The 14,043-nt window shown below is 35.8% G+C and overlaps 1 non-coding gene across 1 annotated transcript; it reads right to left on the bottom strand.

Annotated features, from left to right (window-relative positions):
* Positions 1-9,599: 9,599 nt before the first annotated feature.
* TRNAC-GCA (transfer RNA cysteine (anticodon GCA)) lies at positions 9,600-9,670 on the bottom strand. Its single transcript has one exon. It is a non-coding gene; the product is annotated as a tRNA-Cys (tRNA).
* Positions 9,671-14,043: the final 4,373 nt, after the last annotated feature.

Here is a 14,043-nt window from a genome sequence, read left to right as displayed (position 1 = left end):
GTAATAATTTTTCAAGTAAGCCAGATGAATTTAGCACAAGATAATCTAGGTAAGCGGTTCCTTCGGAGTACCGAAGTCATTTAGGGTGCTTAACACCTTCCCTATTCAAAACCAACCCCCGAATCCAAAGTCTCGATAAGGGTTTTTACTCATTTTTTCCCTTCCCACGAATAAAAATTGAGAGTTCAAAGATTGACGATTCAAATCAATTAATGGTTTGATATCCGAAAATCAGGGAGCACAGAATGGCGACTTCACTGGGGACGTAGATCCTACACGGGTTAAACCCACCTTACTTTCTTTATTTTATGCTTTATTTATTTGTTTATGCTTTATAAATATTTTCTTACATGTTTACCTTATTACATGAGTGGTGAGATAATCTCTACACCCGAGCTTGAGGGAAATTTAAGATAGGACGGTGGTATAATCATAGTTCCATGCCAAGAGTACTCTTCGGTATTGGCACATGTGATAACCCCACTCAACGGAGGGATCTTGGAAATATATGTAGTCAACGTGAGTACTCATGTTTGGCATGCTATTTTCAAGTGACCATTGAAGTTGAGGACCTTTAGTCACCTTTAACCCATCCTGGCCTTTTAGGACGTAGTGCGGTGGCTAATCTAGAGTACTCTTGAATTAGTTGATACGCGATACTACACTCAAACGAGACTTTCCGACGAATATAATTGGAATGGGAGTACTCCCGTCACCCGATAAATATTCGGAAGTGGTTAAAGACTTTGGGAACTTGGTAGAACCCGTGATACAGCTACATTTGAGACCGTAGTCCTTACCAAATGGCGTTGTTACCCTTGACTCCAACATGTGGACTTAACCTCATCATGTATTCTATATACTTTAGCCTAACCATGCATTCATTCATAAACAACTTTTTCCATCAAAAATTGAAGGATTTAGACAAGTTTTTGTAAACATCATGGATATGGACCTTGTAAGAATGAACACCAAGAGATACAACTTCAAAAAAAATCTTAACTAAGTTTTAGCTTTTGTTAAGAACTTTTTCCTTGGTTTCGTTCTTATCATTTGAAAAAGGACCTTTTGCAATATCTTCACAATTTTCAAATGAAACCATGTTTCTCTACAATGTTTAAAAATTAACTTTGATAAGTCCTTAAAAAAAAAAAAATAGTACATTTCTGCATAAATATATCATGCATCATCTTTGCATTCATAGTTTCTAGTCCATGTCTCATATTTTGTTTTTACCTACAAAAGGTCAATCCAACAGTAAAGGGGTCAGATGTCGTCATCCAAGTTCGGCTCGCATATGCAGACACTCGTGCAAACAGGAAAAATGGATCGGCTTGAGCAAGAAGTCCAGGAGCTTCGTGGAGAGGTAACAACACTTCGGGCTGAGGTAGAGAAGTTAGCTAGCCTAGTATCCTCATTGATGGCTACAAACGATCCACCGCTTGTCCAACAAAGGCCTCAATCACCATATCAGCCAATGTGCCCTCAAAAGCCTCGACAACAGGCTCCTCGGCAGTCTATCCCTCAGAATCAGGTTCCTCAGAAGTTCATTCCGCAAAATCAGGTCCAAAAAGCATCTCAGTGTGACCCGATTGCTGTGAAATATGCGGATTTGCTTCCCATTTTGCTTAAGAAGAACCTTGTTCAAACCCTACCACTTCCTCAGGTGCCGAATTCGCTGCCACCTTGGTATCGCCCTGACCTCAACTGTGTATTCCATCAAGGGGCACCAGGTCATGACACTGAGCAGTGCTACCCTTTGAAAGAAGAAGTTCAGAAGTTGATTGAAAATAACGTCTGGTCCTTCGATGACCAAGATATAAAAGTGCTACTTCAACAACCAACATCTGGCTCCTCACTCTGTTGCCGCTGTTAGGCCCATCACCAATGTTGTTCAAGATCCAGGTTATCAACCCCAATTTCGACCAAGTCAACAACAGTATCTGGATTCTCACTCTGTTACCACTGTTTTGCCCATCATGAATGTTGTCCGCAATCCGGGTTATCAGCCCCAGTTTCAGCAATATCAACAACAGCCTCGACAACAGGCTCCAAGAATTAAATTTGATCTGATTCCAATGAAATATGGGGAGTTGTTTCCCTATTTGCTTGAGAGGAACCTTGTCCAGACTAGGCCACCTCCTCCAATACCGAAGAAATTGCCGGCTCGAAGGAGACCTGATCTCTTTTGTGTTTTCCATCAAGGGGCACAAGGTCATGATGTCGAGCGCTGTTTTTCTTTAAAGATTGAAGTCCAGAAGCTGATCAAAGACGATCTCATACCTTTAGAGGATTTGGATTTGAATATGCAAGTTAATCCGCTATCGGATCTTGATGCCTAATGTTGACACATGGATTGTTTAGCTGCAATTGGGTTTTTGGTGATGTTTATTTCTACTACTCTTTTGTTCAGTTAATATGTTTGTTTGTAGCTTTATGTTTTTTTAAAAAATATAAAAAAAAATCCTTTCGTCCCACCCGTGACGGAAGTGAACTTGTTTAGGGCTTTATGCTGTATCTATTTTCATCATTAATGAAAAGGTCGTCTTGGTCCCGACCTTCTTTTATTTTGTGCTTTTTCTGGAAAAATGGTAATACAAAAAAACCAAAAAAAAAAAAAATCTTTTTCTTTAATCATTTCCACATATCTGCATAATCATAATGTTTATATCAATAATCAAATCATGCATTAATAAACCCGTTGAACACTTTAATCCTGTACTCCCTCTTGACTTTGAGTTCCTTGTATCCGAGGCTGAATAAGAGGATGATGAAGAAGTTTCCAATGAGTTTTCTCGCCTCCTGGAGCATCTTGGTCGTCGAAGCTGCAAATATCAAGAAAGATTGTCCAGAAGAGGACTTTCATGTACAAAGACTGGCACGAGATGCTACCATCAGTCTTGCAGGGATATTGTACTTCATGCATACTTTAACAGGAGCAAACCCCCCCTCCATCCCTCAGTATACAACATAAAAGCAGTGCCTCTCATGGAGGTCAAAGTCTTGTCAACGGAAGTTCCAACGAAAACTAAGCTTGATTGAATTTAAAAGTGTTATTGCCATGTGCCATGAACAGTTATATCAAAATGATAAAGCAAGTATTAGACAAAGAAGGCTCGTTCCCGTGAATGTCAAGAAAGTGGCTTTGTGCTCAAAAATATGTTACCCAATTCCAGAGGCTTTGAATGCCTAATACAAAGAAAGAGGGTAAACTTGTATGTCCTGAGAATACTGATACAGTCAAGAAATACTTTGTTAAAATGAAAAAGCTCGATAAGTTGCAAACCTGAAAAGGCGGCTTAAAAAAAAAAAAAAAAAAAAAAAAAAAAAAAAAGAGCGTCTCGATGGACTGAAAACCCAAAAGGGCGGTCCATGCAAAAGTTAGAGACATATATAAAAAAAAAAAAAAATGAAAAATTATGATTATCCTGATAGGTTGAAACCCGCAAGGGCGATCTATGCAAAAGTTAAGGATCATGACAAAGTAACTGCATCTGGTCGGACATGACTCATCTAGGGCATTTCAGCCGTCAAAAGACCTCCGACTCATGGTAAGGTAATTGCATCAAATCAGATATGATTCATCTGGGGCATTTCAGCCGTCAAAAGACCTTCGACTCATGGCAAGGTAATTGCATCAAATCAGATATGATTCATCTGGGGCATCTTAGTTGTTAAAGGGCTTCCGTTCTGAAGCGTCTGCAAATCAAAGACTCAGAACAGTGGGATTCAAAATTGGTAGAGGAAACAGTGGTTATTGTGTTCAATGTACCTTTTCCATTTAATTACCATTTTCCAAACTTTTAAAATCCGTGAAACCACGCCTTTGGCAGACCACCACTCCATTTACATTAACTTGAGCTTGTGCCCATTTATTTGAAATTCTCATTTATTATGTTTGCAAACTTTTCTTCTATTTTTGATGTTAATACCTAAAGCAAAAAAAAATCTTTTAAAAAAAACTTTTATCATGTCTTCTGAAAAGCATAAACAACAGGTACATCTTCTTTGAACTTATGAGCAGGTGAAACATACATCAACATCCGTCTCAAGGACAGTTAAACTCTGGAAGGTTGGCATGACTAAAAGCTGTGAGATGACCTCTGTCAAAAAAAAAAAAAAAGGTAAAAAGCTCGCTAAGTCGAAAACTCGAAAGGGCGGCTTAAGCCAAAAATGAGCGTCCCGATGGATTGAAAACCCGAAAGGGCGGTCCAGGCAAAAATTAGGGGCATACAAACAAAAAGAATATATTCCCGGTGGATTGAAAACCCGAAAGGGCGGTCCAGACAAAAGTTAGGGATTCAAAAAAAATACAAAGAAATGAAAAAAAGACAGAGGCATCACAGTTCAAATTGGCCAAATGGAAGAATGCACTCGGTATGGGTTTACAAATGGCGACTTTAGCCTGTGATTTGATTGATGGCGACTTCTGCCAAAACATGGGTTGGTACCTCTCTAGTGTTTTGATTAAAGGCGATTTCTGCATGTGGGTTGATTAATGGCAACTTCTACTTGTGGTTTGATTAATGGGTTACTTCCCCTTCAAGTGGTTTGATTATTGGGCTTGACACCATCAGTGGTTTTGTTTGAAAGGGTTTTACCCCGTCAGTGATTTGATTCATCTCCAATAATATTATCCCCATTGAAGATTGTCGAGTGTTTGCACTGCGATGACGGTCCACCTCCTATCTTACTTGTCCAGTCTTGTTTGTCAGTTTCACCTGTTATATACAATCATACGGTCCTACAAGTTTCATGCGTATATTCATACATTCATTCATATACATATACATGCACATCTAACATGCATACAAATATCATTTATACATAAATTGCATTACCATCCAGTGTCTTATTTCAATTGTATCTCATTAAAAGTGTCATCACTAGTGTGGCTGATCCAGAGATGTCACCAATCCACAATATCTCAAATAGCACGTTCTTCATCGAACAGTTTGGAAATCCATTTTACCTTACTTCCTCAGTATTTCAAACGACATGTTCTCTATCGAACAATTTGAAAATACAGAAGTATGTGTCAACAGTTGGTCCGAAACTAGCAGGTTCAACGAAGAAGCAGCAGTCATTGCAAAAAAAAAAAAAAAAAAACCTCGCTAAGCCGAAAACCCGAAAGGGCGGCTTAAGCCAAAAATGAGCGCCCTGATGGATCAAAAACCCGAAAGGGAGGTCCAGGCAAAAATTAGGGGCATACAAAAAATACCTCCCCGTTGGATCCAAAATCCGAAAAGAGGTCCAGGCAAAAGTTAGGGATTTCAAAAATATATACAAAAAGCAATGACTATTCAGACAAGACAGTACGACGTTGTGCTTGTGGAATGGCGACTTCTACCCCAGCTTTTGACCATTGGGTCTTACCCCAGCAGTGGCTTGATTTCTTCTCCAGTGACTTGTTTGTGGAATGGCGACTTCTACCCCAGCTTTTGACCATTGGGTCTTACCCCAGCAGTGGCTTGATTTCTTCTCCAGTGACTTGTTTGTGTAATGGCGACTTCTACCCCAGCTTTTGACCATTGGGTCTTACCCCAGCAGTGGCTTGATTTCTTCTCCAGTGACTTTATCCCCAATGAAGGTTTCGAGTGTTCGTACAGTGATGCCGGGCCATTCTCTTTGTAGACATGCCCAATCTTGTCTCAACCACCTTACCATTATACCGTCATATGAGTCTCATACATATTCATTCATTCATGCATACATAACACACATATAAATATCATCCATACATAGTTGCATTTTTACCCAATGGTTTATTTCAATATCCTCAGATATCACCCCCGGTGTGTCTAATTCCAAAATGTCATCAAATCAAACATGTTCCAAAGGGGCAGGTCTCACCAGTAATCAGTCTATACAATTCCCCATTGTCGTCAGACAAATTCCTTGTTCCCCTCAACTTTACCTTTATCAAGTCACTCCCCTGATACCAAGCTTTACAATGTCTTTATTTTTACCGTGTGTTTGCTATCCCACAATGTTAGCAAACCCTGTCGGTCCGTCATGTCTTTACTTTCGCCACTCGTCGGCAATCATGTCTTTACTTTCGCCACACGTTGGCCAGTCATGTCTTTACTTTCGCCACTCGTCGGCAAATCATGTCTTTACTTTCGCCACTCGTCGGCCACTCATGTCTTTACTTTCGCCACTTGTCGGCAAATCATGTCTTTACTTTCGCCACTCGTCGGCCAATCATGTCTTTACTTTCGCCACACGTCGGCCAGTCATGTCTTTACTTTCGCCACTCGTCGGCAAATCATGTCTTTACTTTCGCCACTCGTCGGCAAATCATGTCTTTACTTTCGCCACTCGTCGGTCAATCATGTCTTTACTTTCGCCACACGTCGGCCAATCATGTCTTTACTTTCGCCACACGTCGGCAAATCATGTCTTTACTTTCGCCACTCGTCGGCCAATCATGTCTTTACTTTCGCCACTCGTCGGCAGTCATGTCTTTACTTTCGCCACTCGTCGGCCAATCATGTCTTTACTTTCGCCACTCGTCGGCCAATCATGTCTTTACTTTCGCCACACGTCGGCCAATCATGTCTTTACTTTCGCCACACGTCGGCAAATCATGTCTTTACTTTCGCCACTCGTCGGCCAATCATGTCTTTACTTTCGCCACTCGTCGGCAGTCATGTCTTTACTTTCGCCACTCGTCGGCCAATCATGTCTTTACTTTCGCCACTCGTCGGCAATCATGTCTTTACTTTCGCCACTCGTCGGCCAATCATGTCTTTACTTTCGCCACTCGTCGGCCAGTCATGTCTTTACTTTCGCCACTCGTCGGCAAATCATGTCTTTACTTTCGCCACTCGTCGGCCAATCATGTCTTTACTTTCGCCACTCGTCGGCAATCATGTCTTTACTTTCGCCACACGTCGGCAAATCATGTCTTTACTTTCGCCACTCGTCGGCCAATCATGTCTTTACTTTCGCCACTCGTCGGCAGTCATGTCTTTACTTTCGCCACTCGTCGGCAAATCATGTCTTTACTTTCGCCACTCGTCGGCCAAGCATGTCGTTACTTTCACCATCGTCTAAACCATGTCCTTACCTTTACAATGGAAACAATGTTAACAAACATTATCATTCATACTCCAGTCGTTTCAAGCTATCTCACAGCAATCTTAAGCATTACCTATCATTTCTTTCCCAGTGATATTTATCCAATTGTCAGTCCCGATGGATACAAATCCAAAAAATATCAATTGATTTCGTATGTGAAAGGGAATAAAAAAGAAAAAAAAATCTCATTTCTTTTCTAACAGGGATTCCTTTTTTCTTTTTTAGTTTAAGGTAAAGGTTCGGACGAAGAAAGAAAAAGGAATTTTTCATTGCATCAGAAAGTAATTTTTTTTTTTTTTTGGTATGGATAAAAGATCTTCCTATGTTATACTATTTAATTCTCGACGATGAATTGATTTGATAGCTCAGATATTGTTATTCGTGATATTGATCCGATTTTATATCATCGAGATAAAATTTATACCACTGAATTTACTGACGAAAGATTTTTCATTTCTATGGGATTAAATCCCGAAGTATTTATTCGAAATAAAAGAGAAAGAAAACATAGAGATTATGGAAGTCAATATTCTCGCATTTATAGCTACTGCACTCTTCATTCTAGTTCCTACTGCCTTTTTACTTATAATTTACGTAAAAACGGTAAGTCAAAGTAACTAATTTTAATTAAACATGACTTCTGATTTCTTATCAATGCGATAACAATGATTGAATAAAGAAAAAAGGGTTTCCATTTCGGGTCTTTCTTTTAAATAAAATGATCAGACTACAATCAGCAGAATTCTATGAAATCCATATACTATAGTATATAGTAGAAAGAAATCAAATCTATTTCTTTCTACTATACTATTTATTATGGTATGGTAAAAATGGAATGTTTTACTTAAAAAAAAAAGAAGTTTAATATAATATGGATGGACCAATTTAAATATTTCTTTTCATATGGGTATATCTATAGATATCTATGGAATCTCAATTCCATAGTGTCCACATTTTTTCTTTGTTTGATCTAATCTATTATATTTGTATTGGTTCCAATCAATCTGAAATAATCAAAAATACATTTTTATTCTTTTTATTTGAATTTTTAGATTTCACATTCTTTTCATAATCCCGATAAAAAAAATAAATAATCTTTTTATTTTTAGTATTCCAAAAAAATGAATTGATTAAATTGATTAAATAATTGACAACTGATCAGGGGATTCGATGAAAAAGTTTTTCATATTTAGAAAAGATTGGTGGTAACCAGTTCATCGAAATATAAATCTTAAAAAGAATTAAGTTTGGAGTAGTAATCCGTTTCCAATTATCTGTATTCCCGGGACAATAAGATGGGAACAATTCAAATATTTGTTTGATTTAAAGAGTATTTTTTTTTTCAATATTATATTCCACCACTGGAATACAATGGAGTTTCGAAATGAAGTATCGAATTGCATTTCATTAATTAGTATTAATAAAATAACAAAATGCAATAGTTAAAAAATGGAAGAACTTAGCTATAAAATAATTGAGACATTTTGATCCCTTAACTCAATTAGTAGTCCTCTTAGAGTCCACTTCTTCCCCATACTACAAGGGAAAGGGAAAATGTAAAAACTACCATTAAACCAGCCCAAGCAAGACTTACTATATCCATGTAAATTTTGTCTCCTATCTCTATCAATATGAAGAAATATTTTTATTATTGTTTACTAATTTTTCTTGTATTATTTTCGTTTTTATTTTTCACTAAAAATTTTATAATATCTTATAATAATAGTGGAATCGCTGGTACAGAGTCAAAAAAAGATTCCGTCATAACACCATTGACGAAACATCCAATTAGAACATCTAACAAGTTCTTACCTGATTTCTAGTAGAATTGAAAGAATATTAAATTAAGCATAGATTTCTTTGCATACTCAGACTCTTATTTGCATCTCTTATTTCCATTTGATTGTCTCCCGATTCGTTCTCTAAAACAATTGGAAAACATCCTCTAAAATTCTTTTACTAGAGATTAGAAAAAAAAAATGGATTCTTTTTGAATTGGATTTTATTATTAATATATATAATAATATTAATATATATAATAATAATAAATAAAGAAATTCAATATTATAATAATAAAAAAAATCGAATTAGATATTCAATTTCATTAATCTAACTAATATGGAATAAATGAAGAAGCGTTCATATACTTTACCATAAGTTTGTATACAAGGTTTTTCTTCAACACCTTCCCTAACTTAAAATGGACTTATATTCCCCATCCGAGCTATCCCTATCCAATCTAATTAAAGACCCAATAAAGTAGATGGACACTACAATAGTAGTGAAATAAAAGGACTATCATTTCAAGATTGATCTATTCCTTTTCATCCCTCTAATGAATTTTTCGTTGAATCTGAGACGAAAATATTTACAACATTTTAGAGAACAAACTTCCCGATGCTTAGAATTTAGCATCAAACTAGTCCCTTATTCCTACACTAGCTTGTGCTGGAAAAAAAGAAAAAGTTTTCTATATCAACAAAACGAAATAAACTATTTGAATTCTCTTATCGATCAGGCGACACCCGGATTTGAACTGGGGAAAAAGGATTTGCAGTCCCCCGCCTTACCACTCGGCCATATCGCCAAAATAATACAAAAAAATAAATCCGAATACCCCTCCTCCTCTCAAAAAAACAAAAAAGGGTTTCTAAAATTCTTTTTTTTGATGTGTTTGTATCTTAAATTCCGTTTTCTTTAATCCCCTCCCCTTTTCTATTGAAAACAAATGTATACCTATACCTTTCAGTCACAAAAGAAAAGTCAAAATTTCAGCACAAATAGCAACCGTTAACTACAAATTCCTGAATAATTCTTAATTCTTGAATCTTAATCTATTCTTTATTAATGAGAAAAAAATAGAAATTGATACATAACCAATCAATATTATTACCAATCAATATTATTATTATTTTTTTTAATCCCTCTCTATTTCAATTATAACAGCAACTGTTAATATATGTCAACCCCAGAACATGCATTTTCGTTGTTACATATACCTATATTATAGGGAATTTTCGATAAATTCTCGTGCTTTCATTTTTTTGCCAATTTTTCATTAAATAGATTAATGAATGAATAGAAAAAATAAATGAACACAACATAACATGTGCTGTCCCGAACAAATAGGACTGCAATAAAGTAAGAGACATATAGAGATAGTTATAGCTGAAGTTAGATCTAAACTAATCGAATGAAAATATTTTCATTTTTTTATTTTAATAATTAATAAAAAGCTCTATCCTTTTACTGGACGACTAATTAATTCAATTCTTGAAAATGAAATAAAGAAATAAATTTAATTTTATAGTACTTGATCTCGCCACTGATTGTGAAATTTCGTTGCTGTGTTAGAAGAAGGATAGCTATACTGATTCGGTATACTCGAAAGAGACCCTTGGTACAAAATTGACGATCTAACAAAGATTGCATTTCAGTAAATTTCTATTTACTAATCTCATCTTTTATGGAATCGATCCCCCTTTGACTGTATAAGAATATGTGGAGCTCGGCATGTCTGGAAGCACAGGAGAACGTTCTTTTGCTGATATTATTACCAGTATTCGATACTGGATTATTCATAGCATTATTATACCCTCCCTATTCATTGCGGGTTGGTTATTTGTCAGCACGGGTTTAGCTTACGATGTATTTGGAAGTCCCCGTCCAAACGAGTATTTTACAGAAAGCCGACAAGGAATTCCATTAATAACTGGCCGTTTTGATTCTTTGGAACAACTCGATGAATTTAGTAGATCTAATCAGTCTTTTATGCATCATCTTTACATTCATGCTTGTATCATGTGCAGTCATATCATCACATTCATCAGCATCGCATATCTGGCATTTCAAACGGTCCAAAATTGGCGTCTTTTTATATTTAAGTCTCTTCGACCCTTTGGTTTAAAAGTTTTCCCTTTTAAAACCTTCGTGACGAAGAAACTTAAATAGGGGCATCTGTCATACCCCAAATTTGGACCATTTAAAATCTTTTTTGTCCATATTTTGAAATAGTCCACATTCTCTTCTATTCGTTTTTTTTACCATTTAAAACTCGTGTTTTTCTTATTTAATCATAATAATCAAGTCATTTTAAAAGGTTTAATCATATTTTAAAAATCGCGTCCTTTTAATCATTTCAGACAAAATTTCGGCAGGGAGGATACTTTGAAGTACCTCATGTCAGATTTCGAAGGGACTCTTTTTTTTATTATTATTAATTAATATTTTATTTTTATTTTATTTGTCATTTTTTATTTTTTCTGTTTTTCTGTTTCTTATTATTTTTATTTGTTAAGTCTTTATCCCCAAGTCTCCAACAGGGGTATTTTGGTCTTTGATCTGTACCAGAGCCAACCCTATTTTGTCACTATAAATACACTGTCCAATCATTGGGAAGAGGGGACTGTTCACGCGCGTCAGAGAGAAAACACGCGTCAGAGTCAGTCAGAAATTTCAGCCACCAATAAAATATTCACAAACACCTTTCACTTTTCTCTCTCATCCAAATTCGGATCAAACCACAAAAGATCAACAAAAATGATATGAACACCTCAAGAACCTCATGAACATGAAGAACACTATGAACACAAAATTTCCAGCACACTCAAATCATCACATAATCACCATAAACTAACAGAATCAACTCAACTCATCACAAAAACACCAAAACCGAACCGGTTTCCATCTACATAATCAAAACATGGTTCTTAATCGCCAACACCAACAATTTCGAGTCAAGCAAAGAAGAAGAGAAGGAAAATGAAGTGAAATATTCCGGATCTAGAAGAAAACGAAGCTTTCTTTCTCTTTCTACAACATATTTCTCCATTTCAACTAGGGTAACTATATTCCCTCTCCTCTTTTCTCTTTCGTGTACAAAAAATTTCAAATCTTCATTTGTAGATCTAGCTCAAATCTCTCTACCCTTTTTAAAGCTAATACCGGATTTGCATAGAGAAGAAGGAGAAGAAACTTTTGATGTAAAAAAATTTCAAAAAAAAAATAAAAATAAAACTCCGGCGCGGCGGCGGCTTGGCCAACCACCGCACCGGAGGAACTCCGGCCACCCCTTCTTCATCTTCTCCGGCGATTTGTTTTTGGAGAAGGGAGAGCTTCTCTCTCTAAGTTTAACTTAGAGAGAGAAGGATTGTTGATTTATGTTGTTTTTTTTGGTGAAATCACTTTATATAGCCTCATCATTTATTTTAATTCCATGTGTGTTGTCCCATCGTATTATTGTGTATGATTATAGCTAGGCCGTCAGATCGTAGATCTAACGGCCGATGATGCATCTCATATGTGGTTGGGTGTTTGTTTCTTTTGTGTGGAATACTGCGTGCCTACTGTTGAACCATCAGATCGTTGATCTAACGGTCACTGTGCTTCCAGTATATCCTTCCTTTTTTCTGTTTATTTTTAAAACCGTTGGATCTTAGATCCTATGGTTGTGATGAGATCTTGGGATTCAGATCTGGACCTCTGGATTCATCCAACGGTCCAGATTAAATCCTGCTGAGCTAATATTTTTTTCATTTCTTATTTTTAATTGTCTTTATTTTTAAATACTGTTTTTTTACACTTTTTGACATTTTTGTGTTTAGAAAAAATTCCAAAAATATTGTTCTCACCATTTTAATTTTCTCTAATTTTTTAAAAATCTATCCTATTGGTTTTCTTTTAAATTTTTTTGTTTATTTCTTATATGATGATCTTAATTGTTGCTTGTCTTAATTCCTTGTTTTTTATTACTTATGTCTCATTCACCATGATATTTCTTATGTTACTAACGATTTAATTTTTGTCTTGAATCATAGCATGTACATTTAATTTTCTCATCATTTTATTTTGTCATTGACTTAGTGTGTATAAATAGGAAATTGATGTAAGTTTTATTTCTTGCATTTTATTTTGGCATAAAGGCCTTAGGGTTGTATTTAGGAATTGATGTAATAATGTAGGTAACACAAGCACCGACACTACCACAATATATTTACCGCTTTCCGCTCGTTCTTTTTACGACGCTACGTTAGTTTTCACCGTTAGTTTAGAAAAACCATTTTCTCAAAAAATCAAATATGCACAACTTCAAAATCATTTTCTTAATAACATTTTTCCTTTATTTTCTTAATCAAACTCTCAATCAATTTTAATTCAACTTCAATCATTTTGAAAATTTAAAATCAATCAACCTCACTCATTTTTTTTTATCTCATGCCTTGAGGCCTCTTTCTCTTCTTAAAACCCATTTTCAAAAATCTTAAAATCAACCTAACCCACCAAAGAAATTTTTGTGTGGAACTACGTCGGTTTTGATCCCTTTCCCAAAAGGGTACGTAGGCAGAGGACTTGTCCTTCCAAATCAAATAAAAATAACCAAAAACATACTCCTTCTCCCTCCATTCTTTCATTTAGATTTTTAGGTAATAATTTTTCAAGTAAGCCAAATGAATTTAGCACAAGATAATCTAGGTAAGCGGTTCCTTCGGAGTACCGAAGTCGTTTAGGGTGCTTAACACCTTCCCTATTCGAAACCAACCCCCGAATCCAAAGTCACGATAAGGGTTTTTACTCATTTTTTCCCTTCCCACGAATAAAAATTGAGAGTTCAAAGATTGACGATTCAAATCAATTAATGGTTTGATATCCGAAAATCAGGGAGCACAACCCCCACTTAATTTCTATTAATTAAAATAAAACCCCCAAGACTCCAATTAATTCTATTTCTCACATTCTTCTAAATTCCCACTTATTCTATTAAATAGTAAAATAACTCATTTAATAAAATATAAAACACCACATAATCAACATAATTATATAAAATCATATATATATATAAAAGACTTTAAATCAACCAATAATAATTAAATAAAATTGGGGCGTTACAGGTCACAAGGCGGCCGATTGCAGAGTTGTTGCAAGAGAGATTACTTGCTATAATTGTGGAGAGAAGGGTCATAT

Source organism: Medicago truncatula, chromosome 4 (genome assembly GCF_003473485.1).
Source record: "Medicago truncatula cultivar Jemalong A17 chromosome 4, MtrunA17r5.0-ANR, whole genome shotgun sequence".
Lineage (NCBI taxonomy): Eukaryota > Viridiplantae > Streptophyta > Magnoliopsida > Fabales > Fabaceae > Medicago > Medicago truncatula.
This window is presented reverse-complemented; position numbering and strand designations above follow the sequence as displayed.